At 36.7% G+C, this 26,378-nt stretch overlaps 2 long non-coding RNA genes across 4 annotated transcripts in view; one reads left to right on the top strand and one right to left on the bottom strand.

Annotated features, from left to right (window-relative positions):
* LOC110255421 (uncharacterized) overlaps positions 1-26,378 on the bottom strand; it is a 1,062,594-nt gene that overhangs the window by 356,472 nt on the left and 679,744 nt on the right. The gene's annotated exons all lie outside the window — the stretch shown is intronic.
* Positions 24,919-26,378, top strand: part of LOC110255422 (uncharacterized) — a 56,459-nt gene continuing 54,999 nt past the window's right edge. For all 3 annotated transcript variants that reach the window (XR_002335599.2, XR_014816724.1, XR_002335596.2), the window contains exon 1: positions 24,919-25,172. This is a non-coding gene — a long non-coding RNA (uncharacterized LOC110255422). The remainder of the gene's footprint in view (positions 25,173-26,378) is intronic.

Below are 26,378 nucleotides of genomic sequence, written 5' to 3'. Positions count from 1 at the left end.
CTGAACTGAAAGTACTCTAATTAGTGACATGAAAACATATGAAAATATACAAAACTCTAATAAAGGTAAATAAATAGTCAAATTCAAAAAATCCCATACTGTAATACAGTTGTTAAGTGTGTTAATGACTTAACTGTAGCATAAAAGCTAAAGGACAAGAGTATTAAATAATCTATAGCTACTATAATTTGTTAATGAATACACCATGTAAAAGAGGTAAACTGTGCATTAAAAATCCAAAAAGGGGAAATGAAAGGGGTAGAATTTTGTATGTCATTAAAATTTTTACCAGTGTAAAACAGTTACATCTGTAAGATATTTTATGTAAGCCCCATGGTCGTCATAAAGCAAACACCTCCAGAAGACTCACAGAAGATAAAGAAAATCAAGCATTTTACCATGGAAAAACATTTATTCACAAAGAGAGGCAGCAGGAAGCAGAGAAGAACAAGAAAACTGTAAAACGTCTAGAAACAATTTAAGAGATGGTCCTAGTAAGGAGATAGAATTAATAATCTAAAACTTCCCAACAACAACAAGTCCTAGGAGTTTCCACTGTGGTGCACCTGGTTAAGGATCTGACATTGCCACAGCTGTAGCATAGGGTGCAGCTGTGGCTGGAATTTGATTTCTGCCCTGGAAACTTCCATATGCCATGAGTGAGGGAAAAAAAAAGTCCCAGACCAGATGGTTTAACCCATGAATTGTAACAATTATTTACAGAAGAATTAACGCCAAATATTCTCAGACTCCTCCAAAAAGCTGAAGAGGAGGGAATACTGCTAAACTCACTTTACAAGGCCAGCATTACCCTGATACCAAAGCCAGACAAGGACACTATAAGAAACAAATATAGGATAACACCCCTGATGAATATAGATGCAACAATTCTCACCAAAGTATTAGCAAACTGAAATAAACAGTACATTGAAAGAGTCATACACCGTGATCAAGTAGAATTTATCTCTGGGATACAAGGGTGATTTTACATATGCAAGTCAAGAAATATGACACAACAAATAAATAGAATGAAAGATAAAGTGTGCTTATTGCAATAGATGCAGGAAAAGCATTTCAAAATGCAGCATGCTTTCACTATAAAAACTCACAATAAATTTAGCATAGAAGAAAAATACCATGATAAAGAGCATGCATAACAAGCCCACAACAAATCTCATAATCAATGATAAAAGGCTGACAGCTTTTCACCTAAGGTCAGGAACAAGATAAATGTGCTGATTCTCATCGCTCTTATTAAATATAGAAATGGAAGTCCTAGCCAAAGCAATCATCGAAGATAAAGAAATAAAGGGCATCCAAGTCAAAAAGAAGTAAATTTATGGTTTTTGCAGATGATATGCTCTTCTACATAAAGTTCCTAAAGACTTAACCAAAAAAGTATTAAAACTAGTCAACAAATTTAGTAAAAGATACAAATCGATATGCAGAAATTAGTTGTAATTCCATACACTAACAATCAAAAGCTAAAACAGAAATAATTCCATTCACAATGCCATCATAAACAATAAATCAATAGGAATAAATTTAACTAAGAAAGTGGAAATATCTATGCCAAAAATCCCATAAGACATTGATATTAAAAATTGAAGGAGGACACCAAATAAAAAGATAGTCCATGTTAAAGGACCAGAAAAATAAAAGTATAATGTCCAAATTCCTTCAGGCCATGTGTAGAGTCAATGCAACCCCCATCAAAATTGCAGTGGGATTTTTCACAAAACTAAAATAAATAATCCTAAAATGTGTATGGAAGAATAGAAGACCCTGAATAGCCAAAGAAATCCTGATAAGGAAGAACAAAGCTGGAAGCACTACATTGCCTGATTTCAAACTGTAGTAAAAAAGCTATAATTATCCAAACAGAATGAAGGGTGAAAGGAAGGGAGAAACCAAAATATTTCTCCTCCTCCATCAATCCTCACCTTTGACAAAGTACCAGTGGCTATATCTGTCTATGGTTGAATTCCTGCAAGTAGGCTCAACCATGGTTTATCGTTTCTGGCGTGTGCCTTTGGCTCCCAGACTGTGAGAGCACAGTCTCTTTCCTTGGTCACTCCAGCCCTAGTAATAAAAACATCTTTATGAATTTGCTAATCTCAGAGTTACTTCATATTTCCTGATTGTTCCTACAGCTTTTCTAATAGTTTCATAATTGATCCTCTGTATTACATTTCTTCTATTCAATTACCTGGTATGGATCTTATTCTCCTGGCTGGATACTGAAATGTTATACTGCTGTTGCTAGTAATGCTATATGTGAAATTAAAATATAGACCAAACTTCTGCATTCAGTTATATCCAAGGTCACTATAATTTTATAAATGTCTCATTATAAAACTCAAGTAATAGCTCCATTTCAAAGAGAGAGTAGACAAGCAAAAATGACTCTGTTATTTAGGATGCTCTCAGCTACAACAGAAAACTAAATTCAAGCGACTTAAACAATATAATCCAACAGTTTTTACAAATGAAAGTACAGAGGTAGTGGTGGTGCCAGATATGATCATATTAGGGCCTCAATTTCACTCCTGTGTTTCAGCTTCCCACTCCTCTATGCGAACTTTTCATCTGAAGATGGTGTCTGAGGTCTGTCTTCGGTTATAATTGCAACCTGTTGGTCAGTGGCAGCAGCTGGACCTCAATGTTTCTTTTTTCTATTCCTTAAACATTTAATTCATCATCACCCAGAATGTTTCATAATCATTATGTTTATACTGTTTGTGCTAACACTGAACAAATATCTACACTCAGAATGCCTGACCTGATTGGCTTGGTTCTGGATCATCAGCCCCAGTATCTCAGATGATAGATATTTGCTCACATACACATGGCCAGACTTAGAGAGTATACACAGAATATATCCTGTCCAACTCACATAGCTGTAATGCTTCCAGAAAGTAATAGCTCCTTAGAGAGAAAGCACATTTTTATAAAAGAAGGAAGAGAACAAATGAATGCCATGTAAATATTCGACAACTGTCCACAAGAGTGTTTAGAATTTCAATTTTTCTTTTTCAATAGAACTTTTTTTTCTTTATGTCACTCTGACCTTTACACAGATCTGAAATTAAGTTAGTCTAAACAGAGTAAACACGGCCATTCTCTGCTATTTCATAGAGTTCTAATGGAATCTTCAGAAAGTCAGTGTTTACAGAGGTAATGGGTAAATGTAATGGAAATCTGGATAAGAGTTATGCCCTTAAATTTAGCTTTTTGCTTGTTTTAGTTCTGTACTCATATAATTGAGTGGGACTGGGAACATGAACACACACACACACGCACATACACACACACCCCATGCCTGAATAATGATAAATTTATGACATCAAACTTCAACGGATCCTTTAGTGCTGCCCAGAAATCATATCATCTTCTAAATCAACCACTTACTCTCCTGGATGACTGTTTCCAACTTTCCATTTCTGATGTAAATCCTAATGCCTCCTATTTTCATTTTCATTCTAATATTACTTCCCATCTCATTGAGAATAAAGCAAACATTAAAAATGTTCACCCCATATCTATCTATCAACCTACCTTTCTTTCTTACAATGGGTGTGCTGTGTGCACATGAACGGCTATTCTTCCACTCTGTACTGGCTCTCCTTGTGATTGTCTACCCAAGGACTTTGCAGCAGTTTCTCACTTTCTCCTTTGCTTCAAGTTTATCTAAATCATTACTATCAGCACATATTAGTATGCTGGAGCATATATGATGCATATGCATGAAATCTATAAATGTTATTTCTCTCATTAAAAATTAACTTTGTAATGACTGCTAGTCTCCCCTTTTTTCTGTCAAATGTTTTATTTTCACCTTTGGAACAAAATTCCTTGATAAAATTGTTCACATTGCTTGACTAAAATTCTCTCTATATATATACACACACACTTTTGAATCCATACCATAAGACTTTTGCCCTAAATTTTAACCAAAATTTCCCTATTAAGTCCATGATCATTTTCCAGCCTCATCTTACTTGGCCTATCAGTAGACAACTGGCTAGTGAAACACCCCTCCTTTTTTATGTTGCAGTATTTATTGGTACTCCTTTTTTTTTATTTTTAAATGTGCTTTATGTTTTAGGACAGTTTTAGATTTATAGGGAAATTGGAAAGACAGTACAGTAAGTTTCCCTATACTTCATACCCGGTTTCCCCTATTGATAATATCCTACATTAGTATGGTACACTTGTTAAAATTAATGAACCAATAGTGATATATTACAATAAAGGTAACACTCTACTGACATTTTCTTTTCTTTTCTTTTTTTGTTTTTTTGCCATTTCTTGGGCCGCTCCCGTAGCATATGGAGGTTCCCAGGCTAGGGGTCGAATGAGAGCTGTAGCTGCCAGCCTACACCAGAGCCACAGCAAAGCGGGATCTGAGCCGCCTCTGCAACCTATACCACAGCTCACGGCAACACGGGATCCTTAATCCACTGAGCAAGGCCAGGGATCGAACCCACAACCTCATGGTTCCTAGTCAGATTCATTAACCACTGAGCCACGATGGGAACTCCAGTCTATTGACATTTTCTTAGTCTCCTCCACACCTCTCTTTTTAAAGCATGCACTTTCCTTGAATTTCAAGACAACACACTGTCTTGGTATTCATTTGACCTCTCTGGCTATCATCATGGTGATAGACAAATAATGGTCCTCCCAAAGATATCCATCTCCTAATTCCCAGAGCCTGGGAATATTTTCCTTATATTATAGATATGATTATGTTAAGGTCCTTGAAATAGATATGTAATCTTGGATTATCCAGGTGGCTCAGTATAATCACAAGGGTCCTTATAAGATGAGGAGACAGAAGGGTCGATCAGAGAAGGAGAAATAATGGCAGAAATGGTCAGAGTGATGGGATTGATGGTGTTCAATATAGCAGAGAGGACCATGAGCAAGAGGCCTATGGAATCTGGAAAAGGCAAAGAACTAGACACTCCCCCAGATGCTCTGGGAGAAATGCGATGCTGATGACACTTTAATTTTAACCCAGTGAAGCCTATTTTCAGATTCTGACTTTCGGAAAACTAAGAAATTTAATTTGTTGCTTCAACTACTGAATTTATGGTATCTTGTTACAGACACAATAGGAAACTTATGCAGATATACCCCTCCCCCCTTTTGGGGGGGGTCTCTCTTCTTTTCTTCATGTTGTAACATTCCAAAAATCAGTTCCTAATTTCTTTTCCCTTCTCTTATGTCTCTTCTCTTTTTCCCTCCTCTCTGTTCCCCTTCACTTTCTATTTCTTCCCTTTCTTTCTTTCCCCTCCCTTCTCCTCTCTTCCTTATCTTCATTCACCCTCTTGGATATTTTCTTCAGGTTCATGGCTTCAAAAAAATATCTAAATGTTAATGACTCTTGAACTTTTATTTCCAGGCATGTCCCTCCTATTCTCCAGACTTCACTAGTTAACATCTCTACATAGAGCTGGTGAGTATCTTGAAAATCACCAATTCAAATTTTTTTTAAAAAAACAAAATTCTTCCACTCCATACAGAAGCAAAGAAAAAAAAAGTTCCCTATTCCATTAATGAAAATTCTATTCATTCCATTCTTTAGTCCTAAAACTTTGCAGTCATTGTCTTTTTTTCCCTCTCTCTCAAACTCCACATCCAACTTATTAGGAAATCTTGTTCCTTCTATCTTTAAAATGTTCTATGAGAGTTCCCGTTGTGGCTCAGTGGATTAAGAACCCATCTAGCATCCATGAGGATGCATGTTCAATCCCTGGCCTTGCTCAATAGGTTAAGGATCTGGCATTGCAGCAAGCTGCAGCATAGGTTGAGGATGCAGCTCAGATCCCACATTGCTGTGGCTGTGGCGTAGGCCAAAAGCTGCAGCTCTGATTTGACCCCTAGCCTGGGAACTTCCATATGCCACTGCCCTAAAAAGAAAAAGAAATGTTCTACTACTTTTCACTGCCTACACTGTTATCTTCACCCAATTACCATCATCTCTTACCTGCATTATTGCACAAGCCTCTACATTAATCTTGCTTTTAATGCTCTTCCTCATTACAGTCTAATTTCAACATAGTTAACAGAGTAATCCTATGAAAACAGACTTCCAAATGGATTTTCCTTGCTCAAAGTAAAAGCTAATGTCCTCATAGCAATGTACACATCTATATATCTAACCTTCCGATTGCTTCTCAAATGTCATCTTCTACTAATATATTTGCTTTTATTGATTACTAGAAAAATAACACTCTTGGTGTTCTGTGCTCAATGGAGGAATGGTGCTGCATAAGAATAGTCTGATTAGAATCCTCTTCTGAAAATATTTAGGTGACTCCCCCCCTTCCTGCCATTAGGTCTTGGTTCAAATACCTATTTTCTCAGTGAGGCCTCTTCTTACCCACCCTAGTTTAAGTCATAATGCTTCTAATCTGTCTACTTGTCATAGTTTATTTCTCTCAATACATCTTATCACCATCTCACATACTATATAGATTATTTGCATTGTTTCTCATGTATTGCTCTCCATTAAGACAAAAGCTCCACTAGGCTAGAAATTTGTTTGTTTCATTTGTTTCTGTATCTTCAGAATCAAGAACAGTGGACCAGAACATAGGAGGGGCTTGGTGAATAATATTACTCATATTTAAACAAATATTTTCTTCTTCATTTAGCTCTAAGAGAACAAATAGAATGAGAATAAGATCAGGGGTTATGTCCCCTTCCAGATCAATTGTATATCTTTCAGCAATGAATGTATTTGTTCATTCATTTTTCATTCAAGAAGCATTTATTCCTTGATTACTAGGATCAAGTTATTCTCATAGATATCATGAGAGATACAGCAAAGAAAAAGACTCAGTTTGGATTTTCAAAGATTCATCACTGGTGGGGAGTTAAAAATTACAAACTGAAGACAAAACCAGAAAGACATAGTAAGTAACACAATAAAAGTGAAAGTGAGTAAGCTTTACATGTAGAGAATAATTTATTTAAAATAATTTAATAGAAGTAATGTTGAACATTTCTCTTCTATGAGCCTCCATTCAGTCAACCTCTAAATCAGGGGTTATGTTTACTTTCCACTTCCTCCCAAGGACAGGCTCTTGAATAATAAATTAATTACTATGAGCTCCGGAAAAATTAGGTGGCTCGTGACCTTAACATAGACAAGATGTGACAATTCATTTATATTTAGCCATGATGCAAGTTAATATTATTCCTATGTTCCTTGTTAGAGAAAGGCAAGATATGTCAAACACTATCAAATACAAAAATATTGCTATATGGGTCTAAGAGCACTTTTTTTCTCCAAATGGAGTAAATCATTTCCACATAATATTTTCTGTTGTTCTCTCAAGATGGATAGAGGCTGCTGGCATCATGGATTTATCTTTTCTTAGACTCACTGGGGCCAAAAATAATACTGCTAACTTAGGCCATCCCTCTTGTAAATATTCATCATCGTGCCACAAGTTAGATCCAAGGACAGAGAGTAGATGGACCAGGACCAATCCATCACTTTTACTCAAAGCAGCATATATCCTGTGGACTGCAAGTAGCAGCATTTTATTTAGATATGGAGGTGGGCATTAATGTTACTGAAATGCTCACTATTATTGGGAGCATAATTTAATGTGGTTTATGTAGATTTCCTTTATAGTTTTATGCCCCAAACTTCCAAATATCACATAAAATATATGGATAATAGGAGAGCATGCATTCATTAAGTTAATAGTGAGAGTCTATAATTGCCAGTAAAAGCAAATCAGTTAGATTAAATGGTTACAATATAGTCATATAGAAAATTAATTCCAACAGTGATAATCATTATTATCTGAAATCCATCATTAGGAGAGAAGCATGCGGGAATATTAAAAAAATTTTCTTTAAAAACCTCTGCACATGCTCAAACTCATGGTCTTCCCTATTTTCACCTCCATTACCCTAGTCCACTGTGAATGTGGTTCATCTTTCAGTGAGAGAGAAGTAACTGTCATATTTCCCATTATTAGGTAGATGCACAAAGTAGGGGAAAATTACCTTCTGTTAGGCTATGTAGTAGAAACTGCGTCAGGTTAAAAATCTGCTCAGGCATCTATTCTATTTGTTTCAGTTACTAACTGTGTGATCTCAGGAAAATCATTAAATTTGATAGAGATTTTATTTCCTTCACTGGAAATTGGGCTAAAAATATGTGCCCTACCCATCTTAAAAGATTATAAAATTCAACATAATAGTATATTTGAAATTTTTTATTTTACAACCATAAAACTATTGGGATGTAAAACACTTTTTATTGCATCACGCTAAGCTTTGGTATTAATTGCCATTACTTTTTAGATTAATGCAATGTAGTTTAAACCATGCTATCAAAATCAACTTATCAAATAACTCTGATTCAGGATCATAACTGAGAACCCTCAATATATCAAACATTTATAGCCTAATAGTTACTGCACTTACCTCTTCCTCATCTTGACTCTTTATTAAGAATTATACTTTAATTTTGACTTTTAATCCCTGAATTTCTATTCTTTCTCTAATCTTCATCCTGGTGATTTCATTCATGCTTACAACTTCACTGTCAATTTTTGTGGGCTGACTGACTATTATGCACAGGGCAACATTATAATTACCAATATTTAACTTGGATGAAGTCAAATTATTTTCCTCAAACTTTACACTTATTTTTGATTTTGGGGGCTCGACATTATGAAGTCTCTGTTTGTTTGTTGGCATCTCTTTGTTCCTCACCTCTTCTACCTAATCAATCTCTTACACACCTTGTTCAGATCCTATTTTCACTGTGGCTTACTCTGGCAAGCACTCTGGGAATATCTTCATCAGTAAAATATATTACCCAATTCTATATACATGGCTTTACTTGCCTGTCTTTTGGACTTTTAGCTGAAGAGACCTTTAAATCTCCTGATTATACCACAAGGCTTGGTACAAATTATCTGCTCAGTAGATGCCTGATGAATTAATGCACAAATGATTCAATCATTTTCTTTTAGATTCCTTATTTAACTGACATTCATCCTTCTGTATTGCTTTTTGTTTTGTTTTGTTTTGATTGGCTTTTTTTTCTGCAGTTAAATTTTAAGTGAGCTTAAACCTAGTGCCAGATGGATAAAGTGTGTTTTGCTCATGTTGGGGGAAGCAGAATGCATTTATTTCAAATGATTTTGTCAAATTCAGATAGTGTTCTTTGAATCAAATTCAAGTTTTCTGAAACACACCCCTAGTTCTATTCACATGTCCATGCATTAAATCTTCATTTTCAAATAATTTCTGTTAGGATATCAATTACACAAAATAAAATACACACAACTTAGGGGAACAGTTTGATGAGTTCTGACAAGGTGATACACCCATTTCACCAACTTAAAAATGAAGACAGAGAACATTTCTAACACCCCAGTTTGCTTCCTGTGACTTTGCTCTCAGTCCTATCCCATTCTTGGTACTAACCAACGAGTTAACTATGAACCATCACTTCTGACTTAGGTCCAAGTGGAAAATGTTAGAAGAAGGGGCTCCTGAAATGTCCCTCCAGCACTTTCTATTGAGAAAGTGTAATACTGTGCTTACTTTAAAGGTAAAATATTTAATGATATTCCATTTTTTATTATAGTGCATAAGACGAAGGGTGTGTTCAGAGTTGAGAGACAATAAGTTGATAAATGACACATGAAATGTGTCTGTTTAATTTATAAAAAGCTATCAAAATTGGTTTGAATGTGGTTGTGGGGGTCTAATCAAGATGGCAGAATGAAAAGACGTGGTGCTCACCCGCTCCCACAAATACATCTACATGCAGAACAGTTTTCCCAGAATACCTACTGAGCACTGGCAGAAGATCCCAGACAACCAAAATCACAAGAAAGGTTACCATGTAACCAGTTAGGACAAAGAAAATAAATGAATAAATAAAAACAGGAATGGAAATGGGACCTGCACCCCAGCAGGGAGCTGTAAAAGAGGAAAGGGTCCCTCACTCTGGGAAGCCCCTTCACTGACTAGGAGAACAGCCACAATAGGAGTTCCCACCGAGGCTCAGTGGAAACGAATCCAACTAGTATCCATAAGGATACAGGTTCAATCCCTGGCCTCGCTCAGTGGGTCAGGGATCCCACGTTACCATGAGCTGTGGTGTAGTTCACAGGTGCAACTTGGATCCAACATTGCTGGGGTGTAGGCCAGCAGCTGTAGATCCGATTCCATCCCTAGCCTGGGAACTTCCATATGTTAAAGGTGTGGCCCTAAAAAGACAAAAGAAGGAAAGCAAGCAAGCAAGCAAAGCAAAGCAAAGCAAAGCAACTTTAAGGCTCAGAGGCGAGGGCAGCAATCAGCTTATGGCAGGCAGAGCAGAGAGGGAGCAGCACACACTGTCCTCTGTACCACCTCCATGCATCCCCAGCCTGAGTCTCCAGTCTGTTGGTATGTTCAGGGGCTAGATGCTGAAATTGGGCATCTATGGGCAGAGCTGGGAGAGCGGTGGGGTTGGCTACAAGGAGACAGCTTGAAGGGGATGGAGAGTGGCACAGGCTGTATCTGGACGTGTACACTGACAGAACCCAGGCCCACCATAGAAGCACCATTGTTAATACACATGTAAAGGGAAGGACAGCACCCTCTCCCCCCAGCAGGCTCTGGGAGCTCACAAGTGCTGGTGAGTTTCACACATGCTGAGACAGGGCTGAAACCAGAGCTGATCCCCAGGGGCCACTTGACTTAGGAAGCAGGACTGAAATCTGAGCCCTCTCTCTGCAGCTGTGTGATCTGAGGATTTAAGCTGCCACCAACAGGGCCTTTGTAAAATCAGTGACTTCCAGATATCCATGTGAATTAAGAGTGTTCTTGTGGCTGGAGCAGGTCTGGCAATAGCAGTTGTGGGCTTTGCAAGTGCACACACACCAAGGCTGGACTGTTTTCATATCTCTCATGGCGGGTCCAGGTGTACAACCTAGTACCTGTGTCATCCTAGTACCTAACTTCAGTGGGTCTGTGCCTATAAATAGGGGCTTTTACTCCAACTGGGGAGCAGGCCTTGCCCCTGATAGGTCTGTGACAATCACAGAACAAAGAGGGGGCCCTGTTCAATAATTAGTGTAGGATCTGGTCACCACACCACCAGTCACATACTCTGTCAAGGGAATAACAACTAGCACACACTGAGTAAAGATGCAGCAGGCATCCATGCTAAAAACAGCCTTTGCACCAAAAATATTAGACTCAGGCAGGCTATACAGGGATGCTCCCACATAAAATCTGCCCTCCAAGACCACAATAGATAACTGTTTCTTCTAAACTTACAGAGTTAGAGAAATATAAGTAGAATGAAGAAGCAGAGGAACCACTCCCAAATAAAAGATCAAGAGAATTCCCCTAAAAGAACAATGTTCCAGTATAATAGGCTCCAAGTTCAAAAAGGAGGTAATAAGAATACAGAAAGAAGAAAGGCTATCGATAGAAATGCAAGTTACTGTGAAAAAGGACTAGAATCTATAAAGAGGAGGCAATCAAAACTGGAAAACTCATTTGCTGAGATGAAAGCCAAGCTAAAAGCAATAAATGGCAAACTGGATAATGCAGAAGAATGAATATATGATCTGGAAGATAGAATGGAAATCACCCAATCAGAACAGCAGACAGAAAGACACGAAAAAAATGAAAGCAGTATATAAGGCCTTTGGGATAATATAAAGCACACCAATCTATTCATAACAGGAATCTCAGAAGGAGAAGAAAGATAAAAGGGTATCAAAATTGTATTTGAATAAATTATGACTGCAAACTTTCCAAACCTAAAGAAGAAAGCAGATATCCAGGTATAGTAAGCACAGAGAGTCCCATACAAGATAAACCTAAACAGACCTACATCAAGACACATTATCATTAAAATAGAAAAAGTTAAAGATAAAGAGAAGATTCCACAGGCAGTAAGAGTTAATTTGTGGCAGAGATGGAGGCTATGTGCTAGTTCAACAGCATGGGGTCCATACTATCAAGGCTGATCCAGCTACTGCCGCTGCCAGCAACAGAGAGAAATACTGAGCCCCAGACATGACACGATTCCCAAGAAGACCTATTATCTACCTGAAGACATTTTTAATATGATCTCTTCCAACCTGGAGAATGTAGCAACTCATCCTTACCCTAAAAGAAATTGCTACTGCAAAATGAGTTTGCCTTCCACCAATGGTACTGACATATGATATATGGTAATTTATATGTTGATATCTTATCCGATGTGATACTGCCCCAGCTTAAAAGACAATGTATGGCAAAGGAAGAGCATTTTAATAGCTGCAAGTGCCTTATCATATACAAGAAACACCAGGACCAACACAACAGTGCAATACTCTATTAAGGCTCAGTCAGGATGTCAGCTTGGAGACAGCAACACGGTAGGGTCAGGATATTCTCCTTCAGGGTATGGTAAATATGCCAAACCAACAGCTAATATATGGTGCTATTTCTCCAACAGGGAGAATTCACTAATTTGTGAATTCAGAGGTAAAATTTGATTTGGCCTTTTCTTGTAGTTTCTATTGGTAATGTAATAAGGACTCTGACTCCATTTTTTAATGTTTGACACTTAATGAAAGCTACTTTGTTCAGAAATGCTAGAAGGCTATGCCCAATTCCTGGACTGTCTCTCAGCCAGTGACTGAACAAAATGGGGTATAGAGGTTCAGCCTAAATAAGACAACTCTGTAGTACCATTCATTCTTCAGAATTTTCCATTGGGTCAGGTTAAGACTTGACCTAAGCCGAATCCATTATCTTTGCCTAACTTCTTTCTCTGCCTTATTCTGATTCCTTCACTCCCTTTCATGTTTCATATTACGAATACACAATCAGGAGTTCCCACTGTGGCTCAGCGGGCTAGGAACCCAACACAGCGTCTGTGAGGATGCAGGTTTGATCCTGGCCTCACTCAGTGAGTTAAGAATCCAGCATAGGTTGCAGATGTTCCTTGGATCGGGTGTTGCTGTTGCTATGGCTGTAGCATAGGCCAGCAGCTGCAGCTCCAATTCGACCCCTAGTCTGGGAACTTCCATATGCTGTAGGTGTGGCCTTTAAAAAAAAAAAAGAATATACAATCAATGATCTATTGCACAAGAATCTCTTCACAGGCTCTGCCTCTTGAGGACTTGACATAAAAGAGTTCATAAACAAATGGTCCTAGAAAATCGACACGAGAAAAAGGACTGTAAACTTTGTTCACTCTCTGGCCATCTAACAATGACAACCCTGTTACTTGTGAAAGGAGAAGTCCGGATGATACCTGGCATGCTGATGAAGTACAATTGCTAAAACTTCCTCCCTTAGTGAATTGGAAGAGAGTGTGAGTGAAAAGGGATGCACAATTTGGTACAATAGCTCAGCCATTTAAGAAGTGGAGGGAGGAAGATAATGGCTATTTCTGAGCATAATCTATGCTTTTAATAGAGTACATTACTGGCTTAAATGAAATAATGCTCAATAGGAGGCAAATTATGCACTCCAAATGGCTTCTTTGAGAGCATTTGAAGAGACTCTCATCTCCTTATGCCAGATGACAGACAGAGCTGGAGACTGGGCACATAGTTAAATGCAAGAATGGCTGAACTTAGGAGGCTAATTTTCCAGTCAACATGAAACCTTCAATGCCGAAGTTAGGCAGCTGCTATTATAACTGAACAGTCTGGATAAATTCAAGATTCCTGAAGTCACCATCTGGGTTTTCAGAAGTTGTCCATTTTCTGTGTCAGGTGATAGTAGCCCCTGGTTTGACTGAAGTCTGGGCAGGTGCCTTATAAGACAATGCTTTCCTCCCTCAGGATCTGCAACTATCTCGTCTACTGGCCACCAGACAATCAAATAGAATCAAATCTAAGCATGACCCAACTGGGAAGCAATGGGACTGATAAGGGATTTGAATGCTTATATTCCAAATGTTCTGCAAGGTTTGGCTAACATGCACTGGCAAGACCTGGGAGAGTTTGCTTGGGAGTAAGTCACTGAGGGTCTAAATGAAGAAGGACAAAATATAAAGCTGAGCTAGAGAGGGGTTTTTTTGGTCTTATTAGGGCCACGCCCATGGCATATGGAGGTTCCCAGGCTAGGGATCTAAATGGAGCTGGAGCCACCAGCCTACACCACAGCCATAGCAACGCGGGATCTGAGCCATGTCTGCGACCTACACCACAACCCAGAGCAACACTGGATCCCTAACCCCCCGAGCAAGGCCAGGGATCGAACCCACAACCTCATGGTTCCTAGTCAGATTCATCTCCACTGCGCCATGATGGGAACTCCCAGAGAGAGGTTTTGTCAATAATAGAGAATTCTCCCTTGATACAAGATCTAATACCTTGTTCAGCACCATGGGAGATAGCTTTCATGTCCCTCTGGGATAACTGATTGGAAAAGACAATGAACCTTGTTAAACCAGTATGGAAACCAACATTTCCATAGTAAAACATGAAATATGGGAACAAGGGCTCACAGAAATAGGCATGCTACAATGAACTCACTATATAAAACCAAGGTAGCAGGGACCTTGGGTGCTCTTCAAGAGGGCAGTGATAAAGTGATAAGGAATGTGCTGATAAGGGTGGGTGCCAGCACTTTTGAGAAATCCAGTCATGGCTGTGCTCCATAGCTAACTTAACTAAGGTATAATCTCTTCTCCTTTTGAATTGCAATAGCATTTGATTATGTGGTGCTAATGAGAACTTAACTAAAGTAAACATGTCATGTTATTATCTGTTTCTTTTTTTCTTCACCACCTTCCCATTCCCTTCAGTTTGATTCTGAGCACTTAGCACTATGCCTGTTGCATAGTAACTATTAAACACATCCTGGTTAAACTTTTAAACTTGAAGCCAGTTTATATCACCTGAAACACCAAACATAGTGTCTTGAAAACAGGAGGCACTCAATTAATCATTGTTAGAATAAACAGAAGTTACACTCCCAAATTAATTGCCCTAACAATACCATTATCATAACATTGGTGCTGTACATAAATGTGTAAAACAGTTTCTATTAAGTTAGAGAATAAAATTAAACTCTTTTGTGTTATAGTCAGAGCCTTCCAACATCTGTTCTTAACTTTTGCATCTGTTCCCAGACATTATATCTAGGCTCATTTTTTACTTTGGCTCTAAATTAACCTTGTGCTTGAACCAAAGCAACTTTTTTACTCTACCCCCAAATATTCCCTGCACTTTTCTCTGTCTTAAATCTTGCGTATGCTTTTATTTTACCTTCATAACCAACTAGCCTGAAAACAATAATTAGGGGTAAAAAATTAACAAAATATTTATTTTATGCCTTGCAGAAAGTAAATTCATCCCAACAGCTTCCAGCATATGTGTGTGTATATGTGTTGCAAAGAGTGAGGGATGAAGGCAGGGGTCAATAATTCCTACAGCATTTTACAGGTATCATCTTTTCCCTTCCTTTTATTCCCAGTGGCTCTCTTGAACCTGAGCTGTCTAATTGCTCCCCCTACCTTACTGTTCTGTCATTGGCTAAAATATCCAAGTGCCACTATAAGAATTGATATGCCCTATTTCCACCATCTGTACTTTTGTTTCCTTGGCATTTTTTTGTCCAAATAAAACTCTTGTGATTCTAAGAGTCAACATGGAAACAGTCTCTTACAAAATTCATAATCTACCAAATAGAATTCAACAAACTATAAAAGAAAAGCATTATTCTTGGAACAGTAAGAGATAATAATTTCTCCTGGATGTCCACATAATGAAGACATCATGTGATATAAGAAAATTGCCCTGAAAAATCATCCTTAAAAATAAGCAATGGGTTTGCTAGAGAGACTAATTTCAATAAAGCTTAATATATTTGACTCATAATATCACACCAAAGTATAGTTCAGAGCTAGTAGCTCTGTGGGGGCCCAACCCAGTCACCAGCTCTCTATTAACCTAATTATACTTAGTCTCATACTTTTTTCAGGCTCTGATTATCTTCCTTCTTATGTTATAGTAGCTTCTATTACTTGACATCTACCTGGATGTCTGCAATTTCTAGTAACACTTTGGTTGCATTTTGATCTTTCAAATCACTTCTCTATCAGATGTGATTCTAATCATCCATCACAGTTCAGCCTAAGTTCAATTTCTTCAGGGATTTTTTTTTTTGTTTTTAACTTGTAAATAGCACTGACAAAGGGTTTCTTCTTAACCAGGTCAGACCTCTCTGAATCCTCTCCTCAATGAAGCCTCAACTTTTTGGCTTCCTCATTCATCTTTCCATTGCCCAATTTTAGCAAGAATCTCGTCAAGTTGGTTTAGCCAGAATTCCCCATCCTCCATATTTGCTAACCCTTGCTATCTGATCCAATTCCTTTACCCCTCACCACCCTGCAGGTGATGTCTGACTACTCTGGCCTGCCTTCAGCGAGGGCCCCTCAACAAAGAAATGCCTCTTTGTCATTTTTCATCCATGGATCTCCATCTGTCTCCTTGGCTATAACTCCCCACTTTTTTGTGTATTCAAAATTGAGCCCAGTTCTATACTGAGGTTTGTTTCCCCCTTTTGAGAGTCCTGAATAAGATCTATTTTTTTTTACCACTTTACTATCCAGCTTTGGTTTTCTTTAACAGTATTACCAACTAGAGTTTTGAAATCTGACAGGAGTGATCATCTTTTATCATATTCTAAAATTCATTTTCCTATTTCAAGTGCATCCTTTCAAGTGCTCCCTTTCAAGTGCATCATTCTTGAAAGTAGACTGTAAGCCTTCAGAGAAGTCAACATTAATTGAAAATTTTCTTATTGATTGGTTGGGAAAGGTTCTGTATTTCCTCTAAAACCAATATAAATCTCAGGAAGATTGCCTGATAATTACCATGCCTATGGTTATTCAAACAACCTTGTAAAGGCTTTGAAGAACTCCCTTCTTCTGCCAACATGATGGTTGTTATTAACAATAATAGTAGTATTAATAACACCTGCATTTAACAATGGCAAAGTAAATATCAGTGCTATTCCAAGGTATACTAATAACTATGTATATTATCTCCTTTAATATCCCAATAACTCTATCACTTTGATATTCTTATGCCATTTATAGTCCACTGCTTTACAACTGCAAACTATGGAGTGGGGTAGAGAGGGAGAATATCAAAATCTATTAGCCTATTTGACTACATGTTCATCTTTTATTTTCTATTTGACTAGCATAAAACTATAATAACCTAATTATTTGTCTACTTTCACGTATATTCTGTATTTTGTCTGAAGGAGAAATAAACCAATGTTCATAACAAAAACCATCAAAACTATTTTTTTCTTCCTTCCTTCCTCCATCCTTCCCTCCTTTCCTACTTCCTCTCTTCCTTCTTTCCTTTCCTGCTTTTGGAGGAAAAAGACTTGCCATCCCATTACTCACAAGTATCCTACTTGAGTAAAATCTAAAGGCTGTATGATTTTTCAGGATTATATTGAATCACAGGCAGTTGAAACTTTTTTTCCTGTTCTATTTGGCATAAGACACTACAGAGGTACTTTTAAACCTAATAAGGTAACAAAAGTTCATGAGAATTTTAATTATTTTTTCAGAGGCCCCATCCAAAAAATTATTTTCCACTTTCTTGGCAAGTTAGTTTGTACATAGCCAATTTTAGATATTAAGCATCAGCCAGTTTAGTATGAGAGGAGATTGAGACGCTTACATGCAATAAAAATATTTTTACCAGATGTGCCCTGATTGACCAAAAAAGTAACATTCCATTTGGGAAAAAATGTGATAGACTGTACTCAAAGTTTTGGAATCCTCACCAACACTTATTTTAGAAAAAATGTGTTGCTACCAGTGGTTATTTTTTAATGTACAAGTCTAGAGTTATGAAATTATTGCCTGTAATTTCCAAAACCAATATATAGTTATATCGCATGGGGAAATAATCCATAAATTAAAATTAGAGACACATTTAAAATTCATGGAAAATTATCTGATAATAGTAGGAGAATTAAGTCTTAGCCTCATGCTGTATTGATTTGAAAATTTATTTAACATGCAAACAAATAAAAATGAGAAATTGAAATGTGAAGTCTTTTATAATCAGAAAAACATAATATTACCGTTCTTTTCTATCTACAATTTAATTTATTCTATTTAAACCTTTAAAATGAAAGAATAAATAATTCAGCATGGTATTAATCATCAGTGATTTTTCAAGTACGTTGACTTAGAGACAGAATCTGAGAAAACATATGGCTCAAAAGGCAAATCACACATTAAATGCAATTTCCTTCTTTTTTAAATTTAATAACCATTGATGGAGTAAGTGTAAGATTAAAAAAAAACACCTTAGAGTAATGTCTGGCTTCTAATCAGAGTTTTGCCTCTCTCAGTCTTGTTTCTCTATAATCAGGTCATAGACCTCCAAAATTCAATTACTCCAAACATCAAAGGAGGAGTTACCTGCCATGTACAAAAAGGTTTGACACTGGGCAGGATAACTGATATGAAACATTTTAATACCTTTGTAAGAAAAATGGTATAAACCATGATAGAAATATTAACACTTATCAAATCCTTTTTAAATACAAAAGAAAAAAACATCAGTCTGCTTATTTACATATGCTCAGCCAGTCCTCACAACAAATACATGTGGTAATTACAAGGACTATTATTTTCGCTTAACAAATGAGAAAACAGAATCCTGGAGAAGTTAAGTAACTTGCCTAACATGACACGGAAATGTGAACATCTGAAATCTAAATCCAGATAATCTGCCTTTAAAAAGTCTGTTCTCTTCAATTATGTAAAACTGTCCCTTCACAGGTACAATATGAAATTATCTCCAAGCAAATTTTGTTTTAAATAAAATATAAAATGTCTTAAGTTAAAAATTCTGAAGTTATTTTTTTTATCTCCAAACAAATATTATTATTTTATATGCCCAACAGTTGGAGCAAATGTCAGTAGTCTATTTGTCAGAGCCCAGTTATCATGCTACAAGAAGATCGGGCAAAGTCATCTGACTGTACCTGCTGCTTTGTAAGAGTTATCTTTACAGTTAATTTAGCCCTAATACGTTAAGTGGAGTAAGTAATAACCCATCCATTGTACAATTAAACATGCACATACATTCAATTAAATTCAGAACGATCCAAATTGTGGCTCGATCCTTGCAATCACAATCCTTGGATGTAGCAAATTTAAACCAAGCCCGTGGACTTATCATTCATTATTATACAAACACTTTCAGAGGATAAAAATTGACAACAATTTCTAACTCATTTTTAAAGCTTCTATGTCTTGAATATTAAAATCACATAGGTGCAGTCTGTAAGGAAATATTATGTCAATCTCATTTGTAAATATAGATACAAAAAGTCTAAATAGTTATTAGAAAGCCACATCAAATAACATGGAAAAAAATGTATGCATTATTTTCAAGTTGAGCTTGTCCTAAGAAAACAAATATAATTTATCTTAGAAGAATACTTGTGTCTATACTTTGTGTTACAAATAGATACAAAGAAACATAATTAATGCAGAAAATTATTTTATCTAATCATCACCAATTCATTATAAAAACTCTCAGCACACTAAGAATAAACCCTACATTCTTAATCTTAAAAAGGGCATCTAATTAAAACTTGCAGCAAACATTATTCTAAATAAGAATAAAAAATAAGAATTAAGAAATTAAATTTCCTGTGACTGTTGTAAAAAGTGACTGGGTTACTTAAAATTACAGATATGTGTTCTCTCATAGTCCTAGAGGCCATAAATCTGAAACCATTATTACTGGACTGAAATCATGGTTTCAGCAGGACTGTGCTCCTTTGGAGGCTTTAGGGAAGAATCTATCCCTTACCTCCTCTAGATTCCTAAGGCTGTTGGCATTACTTGACCTGTGGCAGCATCTCTCTTATCTCTGTCTCATTGTTCACATTGCCTTCTCCTTATCTGTGTGTCAAACCTCTCTCTGCCTCTTTCTTAAAAAGACATTTGTAGTTGTATTTATGGCCCACGTTGATAATATAGGATTACCTCCCCATCTCAAAATCCTTTACTTAACACATCTGCAAACAACTTTTTTTTTTTGCCATATAACATTCATGGGGGCCCTGGATTAGAACATAAAGGTTTTGTGGACCATTTTTCAGTCAACCACAGGAAAGATAGAATTATCTTAGATAAGAAAAATATTTATTCCTAAATATCTTACTTTAGTATTTGAAACTGTTACTAGTTCTTTTATTATTATGCTATAGGTTTTAACTGTTTGACTCCAACTACCACCCTTCTATTATACTTTGTTTTGGGTATTTTAGTAAGTAATGCAAGACCAGGTAAATAAATATATTTCATATGGATGTTAATGGAATAAATAAAACTGTACTTGTTACAGCTGATATGACTATTTACATGAAAAACACTTATTATGAAGATATATTTATAAAATATATTTTATTAAGAAAATATGCAAAAAGCAATGACCTCTTTCTAGACAAGGATGAAACAATTTAAAAACATGGCAATAATCACAACAATATAATCATTAACATGCCCGATAAGCCCCACCAGTCTCCAAAGAAAGGTTACACTGCCTGACAGAACACTGTCCCCTTTACGTCTATAAAAATCTTCTATACTGTACAACAATTTGGAGCTCCCTTCTGCTAGATGGAAAGCTGCCTGATTCATCAATCGATGAATAAAGCCAATAAGATCTTTAAGTTATTCCATCAGATTTTGTATTGTAACAGATTTGGTATCAGTGGTGCAACCAAAAGAAACTTCTGACAGCTTGAGGCACACGGAGAAATAATAGGATTGGGCCTGAGAACCTTTTTGAGTTTTCTGTTTTTCTCACGTTTTCTGAAGGCCATGAGTAAAATCCTCTCAGTTCTGAGCTCTACTCTGCATCAAGTTCCCAATTTAATTGGCATTCCAGTCAGTTTCCTATTTGTCTGGAGTTCATAGTTATACACTGGGACCTACTGGTAGTTCAGAGCACACTTCCCCACTTGACTTGGTTCTGCTTCCAGATTTGGGGTTGGGAACCGCTTATGGCAGTTTACTTGGAATCAGCCTTCATTCCCCATTCTTTGGGGTGTGCCAGTTTAATCATTTCCCTAATCCCCATTTCTACGTTGTAAACTGCTGGTAGTGGACACAGGGCCTTATCTTTGTCAGGCCATGGTAACATCTCTTGATTATTGCTGATGTGTTAAGGTGCACATGTTTGTGTCATTTTGTTAGGTAAAGCCTATTGCTAGTGGAAATCTTGAAAATGAATTAAAAAAAAAAACAACTGAAAACAACAAAACAAAACAAAAAAACCCTACCAAAATTGACAAGCAAGGATCAAGTGCGTAAAAGGTGTTAGAGCACTCACTATTCAACTCAAAGATTTCTGTGTTAGGATAAGTTTGCCATGGAATGAGTTAGAGTGACATTAGATCCCCCACCATCCTCAGAGAAAATTTCTGTACAATGAGTTACACTGTAAAACTCTACAAATTATCCGACTCAGCAGCACAACCCCCTTAGGTATTTAGTTTGGCTTTCAGCCCCAAAGATTTAGCTAATTAATTAATTAATAATTAAAGGTGATCCTTAAACTCCGAAGAGTCAAGTATGCCACCTTCTATCACACTCGCTTATTTTATGTCTAAAAATTATTTTCCAGAAGCTGCAAATGTCCACAAAAATGGCAAAATCTTACTAAAAATGTGGCTGTGGTGTGGGCAGGCAGCTGTAGCTCCGATTTGACCCCTAGCCTGGGAACCTCCATTTGCCATGGGTGGGGCCTCAAAAAGCAAAAAAAAAAAAAAAAAAAAAAAAAAGACCTAAAACTATAATGGCCATCATGGGGAATGTTCCAATTTGAAAGACTGTTCATTTAAGAAGTGCATTTAAAAGCAACGTTTCCCAAATCAATCAAACAAAATGGAATACTTATTTTAACTGATATGCAGAAGCTTCCAAAAGGGCTAAAATTTCCAAAACAGCCTCACTGAAATATTAATTATAAAAAGGTTAATAAAAAAGTAGAGTCATCTAAAACAAAATACTATGACTGGTACAACCCCTACTGTTCCTTTCTGTCCTCCTTTATTTTCTTATTCATTCTAGTAATTCTCTGCCTGAACTGTCTTCCTAGTCTGAAGAGACTACAAGTCTGTATACAGAAGTCTTCCAAGTTAGTGGCCTTCCAGAAGCCCCCACAGCTACCCTCAACAGTGAGCTCCATGTGAGCCCCTCCCTGAATTGAGACAACTTGGAAGGATTTCCTAGTAAACAGCTATGTTATTCTTTTAAACAGCCAAGAAAAACTAAAACTAACATTAACGGAAAATCTTGTCAAATTCTGGTGAATATCAGAGCTATGTTCTCTACTTTAAACCCACCTTGAATCCTGTAAATGGGAAGTTTTCCCTCTCCCTCTCCTGGAAGTCCCTGTCCTCCACACTTGAGAAGTTACCTTTATCATTTCCGTCATCACATTCATTGCAATTAATTCTTAGGGATCTCTGTTGTATTTTATTTCAAAACTCTAAGCTTATTTACAGAGCACACCTACCTTAATTTCCACTTAACATACGCATTACCTTGCACAATGCTGTACAGTGAATGAACCTCATTAAATATTAGTCGAATGAATAAAAGTAAGAGATTGTGACATCAGCATCATGGTGAAGTGAGATACTCCCTTTGTCTCTCCCCTTCAAGTACAACTAGTAAAACATCCACAACTCAAAAAAAGTGCCTCTGCCCAACATACCAGGACATCAGAAACTCTACATATTTGTACATATAAAGGTATGTGAACTGGGGCAGAGGGGAGGATGAAATGGGTGAAAAAAATCAACTGTATGTAATGAACAAACACTAATTTTTTTGGTGGTAAGCACACCATAGTATATATAGAAATAAAAATAATATTGTACACATGAAATATATAATATTTAAAACCAATGTTACCTCAATAAAAATAAATTTGAGAGAAAAGAAATACTAAAGATTCAATACATTTAAGAGTACTGCTAGCACAGAATCTTGTACCTATTACACAAAAGAACCTGTTTAATGTAATTTAAAGAATCAAATTATTGTTAACCCTACTCTAATTTGATATTCCAAAGAAAAAATGATAGAGGAAATAATTTAGACAATTTAATTTGGGCAGCACATATTTATTGGGCACATCTTATGTCCAAAGCACTGTTAACCTCTAGATATTCAATAGTAAAACAGATAATCCCTGCCTTCAAACTGAGAGATCATTAAGTTGTGTTTCAAAGACTGACGGAACATGATTCCTTCTATTAGATCATTACCCACCAAAGTAGAACTGCTCCCTATAAGGCACTTTTGAGTTGTTTGCCTGAAATATTTGAAAGAAGACTTCACAGAGGATCTCCCTAAGCTACCTTGAGAGCTTATTTCATACTGGAGCACATCTCAGTTAGGATGCTTTGAGATGCTGAGTCTAATCTTTTCTATACAAATCCTTCTGAAGAGATTACGATCTAAAGTAGGAGCAATGAAATGCAGCTATGCTACATTATTATAGCAATCTCTCAGTACTTTACTGTTGGTTGTATGTATTAATTTAACTATCTTGAGAAATGTTAACATTCAACAAACCAAATATAAGCTCTACAAAGTCAGAAGTTTTATCTGTTTGGTTCAATGTCATGCCTAGAAAAGTATCTAACTTGATAAATATTTATCTATTGAAGGAATGAAATAAACACACATACAAATATGTGTGTATATTATGTATGTTAAGACCACATGATTATGTATATTAAGACCACATGACTTTTTTTTTTTTTTTCATTTTTGCCCACCCCATGGCACATGGAGTTCTCCAGCCAGGGATCAGATCCCAGCAGCAGTTGTGACCTGTACTGCAGTTTGCAGCAATGCTGGAACCTTAACCCAATGTGCCAGATCAGGGGATATAATCTGTGTCCCAGGACTGCAGAGATGCTACCCATCCCATTGCACCACAGTGGGAACTTCAAGACCATATAAATGTTAGCATACCAATGAGTAACAAAGAAATTCAGAAGGACTTCTGAGATCTGGAAGTGAGTCCCTGCAGGTTCATTGGAGAGATTGGAATTGAGCTGATTCTATAAGAGCACGTAAGATCAAAATTTTTAAATAGTGGAAAGGCATTTCAACTAGAAAGAAGAGTAAGAGCAATGATGAAAAGGAAGGGAAAGGAAAGGATTGTTCAGGAATGGCAAAATTAATTAGTCTGCAGAGGTAAAGACTTTATCAAAGTAATCCTGAGAAAATAACATTGAGAAACAAGATGCCTGATCCAGTGCTCCTGAAACCAGCATTCATTTACTTACTTATTTCCCAAATATTTACTGAGAAAGTGCACTGTGCCTGGAACCACTTTGAAATGTGGACCACGGGCAAATTTTTATAATTTAAAGGGTTTCAACCCTCTAAGAACAGATGGCTGGCCATAGAAGCAAATCAGTTTTTCAGCCCTAATGACGTCTTAGTACCGTCACAATTCCACAAATGACCCAAATTAAGCAATGTTTTCTAGTTTACTACTTTTATTAAATACTTGTTTATCATGTGCCTTTAGTGTCAAGAATCTAATATAGCTGTTCATTGCCTATTATGTCTAAATCCCTCTTCTTATTCAAGCATTTTGATCTAGTATCACCTAATATGAATTCTCCCTCCAACAAGATTAATTTTAAGTTATTTCCATAGAAGCCAAAGAACACAAATCAGGTCATAAAACTGTAAGTACTAAAAACAGGGTTCTCCTAGGAAATCTAGGGCACTGAGTCCTTAGATGATAGGACCATGCAAACCAGGCATTCGTTTCTCAGCTCAGCATGCTCTGAGCTAGGAAGCAGTTGGCTCCATTTAAATAAGTTAAAAATAGACTAACCAGCAGTTAAAATTTTTCAACACAGCAAAAAGCAGTGAGGACAAGGTTTATTCTTTGATCTCCAAAGGTTTGCTTCATTGAGTCTGATAATGGTGCATGACGTGAAGAATGTGAACTATACTCTAGTCTCACATTACCTGGGTTTTACTTAGTCATCAGTGTAATTTATCTAAGGGCAGCCTGCTGCTAAAAAAAGAGCTCAGCTTGAAGCCTTCTAGCTTACACAGCAGGAGTCTTCTAGAAATTTTGCCACTGGTAAGGAAACTCTTATTTATGGAATCAGGGATCCTTGTTACCATTTTGACTGCATTGAGCTGCAGGCAGGAAACTTTCATTTTATTTTTCTGTTGCCAGATTGATCCTATTTGCAGTAGACTGGAATATATGAAGAATTAAGCTTTGCCCCTAAATCCAGAAATCAAATTAAATTAGATTCTGACAATAAAAAGTCATTTAAAACAGAGTATCTGTTTCATTGATTTAAAAGTAGTAGGTGCTTTTTTTATGGTTTGCTTTGCTGTACAAAAGCCTGTCAGTGTGATGAGATCCCATTGGTTTATTTTTGCTTTTATTTCTGTTGCCTTGGGATACTGATCTGAGAAAAGATTTGTAAGGGTGATGTCAGAGAATGTTTTGCCTATGTTCTTTTTTAGGAGGTGTCTTTAAGCTATTTTGTTTATTTTTATGCAGGATGTGAGGTGTGAGGGTGTGTTCCAGTTTCAATGATTTACATGCAGTTGTCCAGTTTACCCAGCATAGTTTGCTGAAAACACTTTTTCCCATTTTATGTTCTTGCCTCCGTCGTCAAAGATTAATTGACCATAAGTGTCTGGGTTTATTTCTGGGTCCTCTATTCTGTTCCATTGGTCTGTATGTCTGTTTTGGTACCAGTACCACACTGTCTTGATGACTGTGGCTTTGTAATATTGCCTGAAGTCTAGGAGAGTTATGCCTCCTGCTTGGTTTTTGTTCCTCAGGTTTGCTTTGGTAATTCTGGGCCCTTTTGTGGTTCCCTATAAATTTTTGGATTGTTTGTTCAGTTCTGTGAAAAATGTCATGGGTAATTTGATAGGGATTGCATTGAATCTGTAGATTGCCCTGGATAGTATGGCCATTTTTACAATATTAATTTTTCCAACCCAGGAGCATGGAACATCTTTCCATTTCTTTGAATCCTCTTTAATTTCCTTGATTAATGTTTTATTGTTCTCAGCATCTAAGTCTTTCACCTCCTTGGTCAGATTTATTCCCAGGTATTTAATTTGGGGGTGCGATTTTAAAAGGTATTGTATTTTTATATTCCTTTTCTAATATTTCATTGTTAATATATAGAAATGTGACCAATTTCTGATTGTCAATCTTGTATCCTGCCACTCAGCTGAATTTGCCCATCAGTTCAAGTAGTTTTTTGGTTGAGTCCTTAGGGTTTTCTATGTATAGTATCATGTTATCTGCATACAG

The sequence above is a fragment of the Sus scrofa genome, chromosome 9 (assembly GCF_054392235.1).
Source record: "Sus scrofa isolate SSC_HxYL_T2T_F1_AM1 chromosome 9, Sscrofa_HxYL_maternal_Yorkshire_Landrace_v2.0, whole genome shotgun sequence".
In the NCBI taxonomy this organism is placed as follows: Eukaryota; Metazoa; Chordata; class Mammalia; order Artiodactyla; family Suidae; genus Sus; species Sus scrofa.
This window is presented reverse-complemented; position numbering and strand designations above follow the sequence as displayed.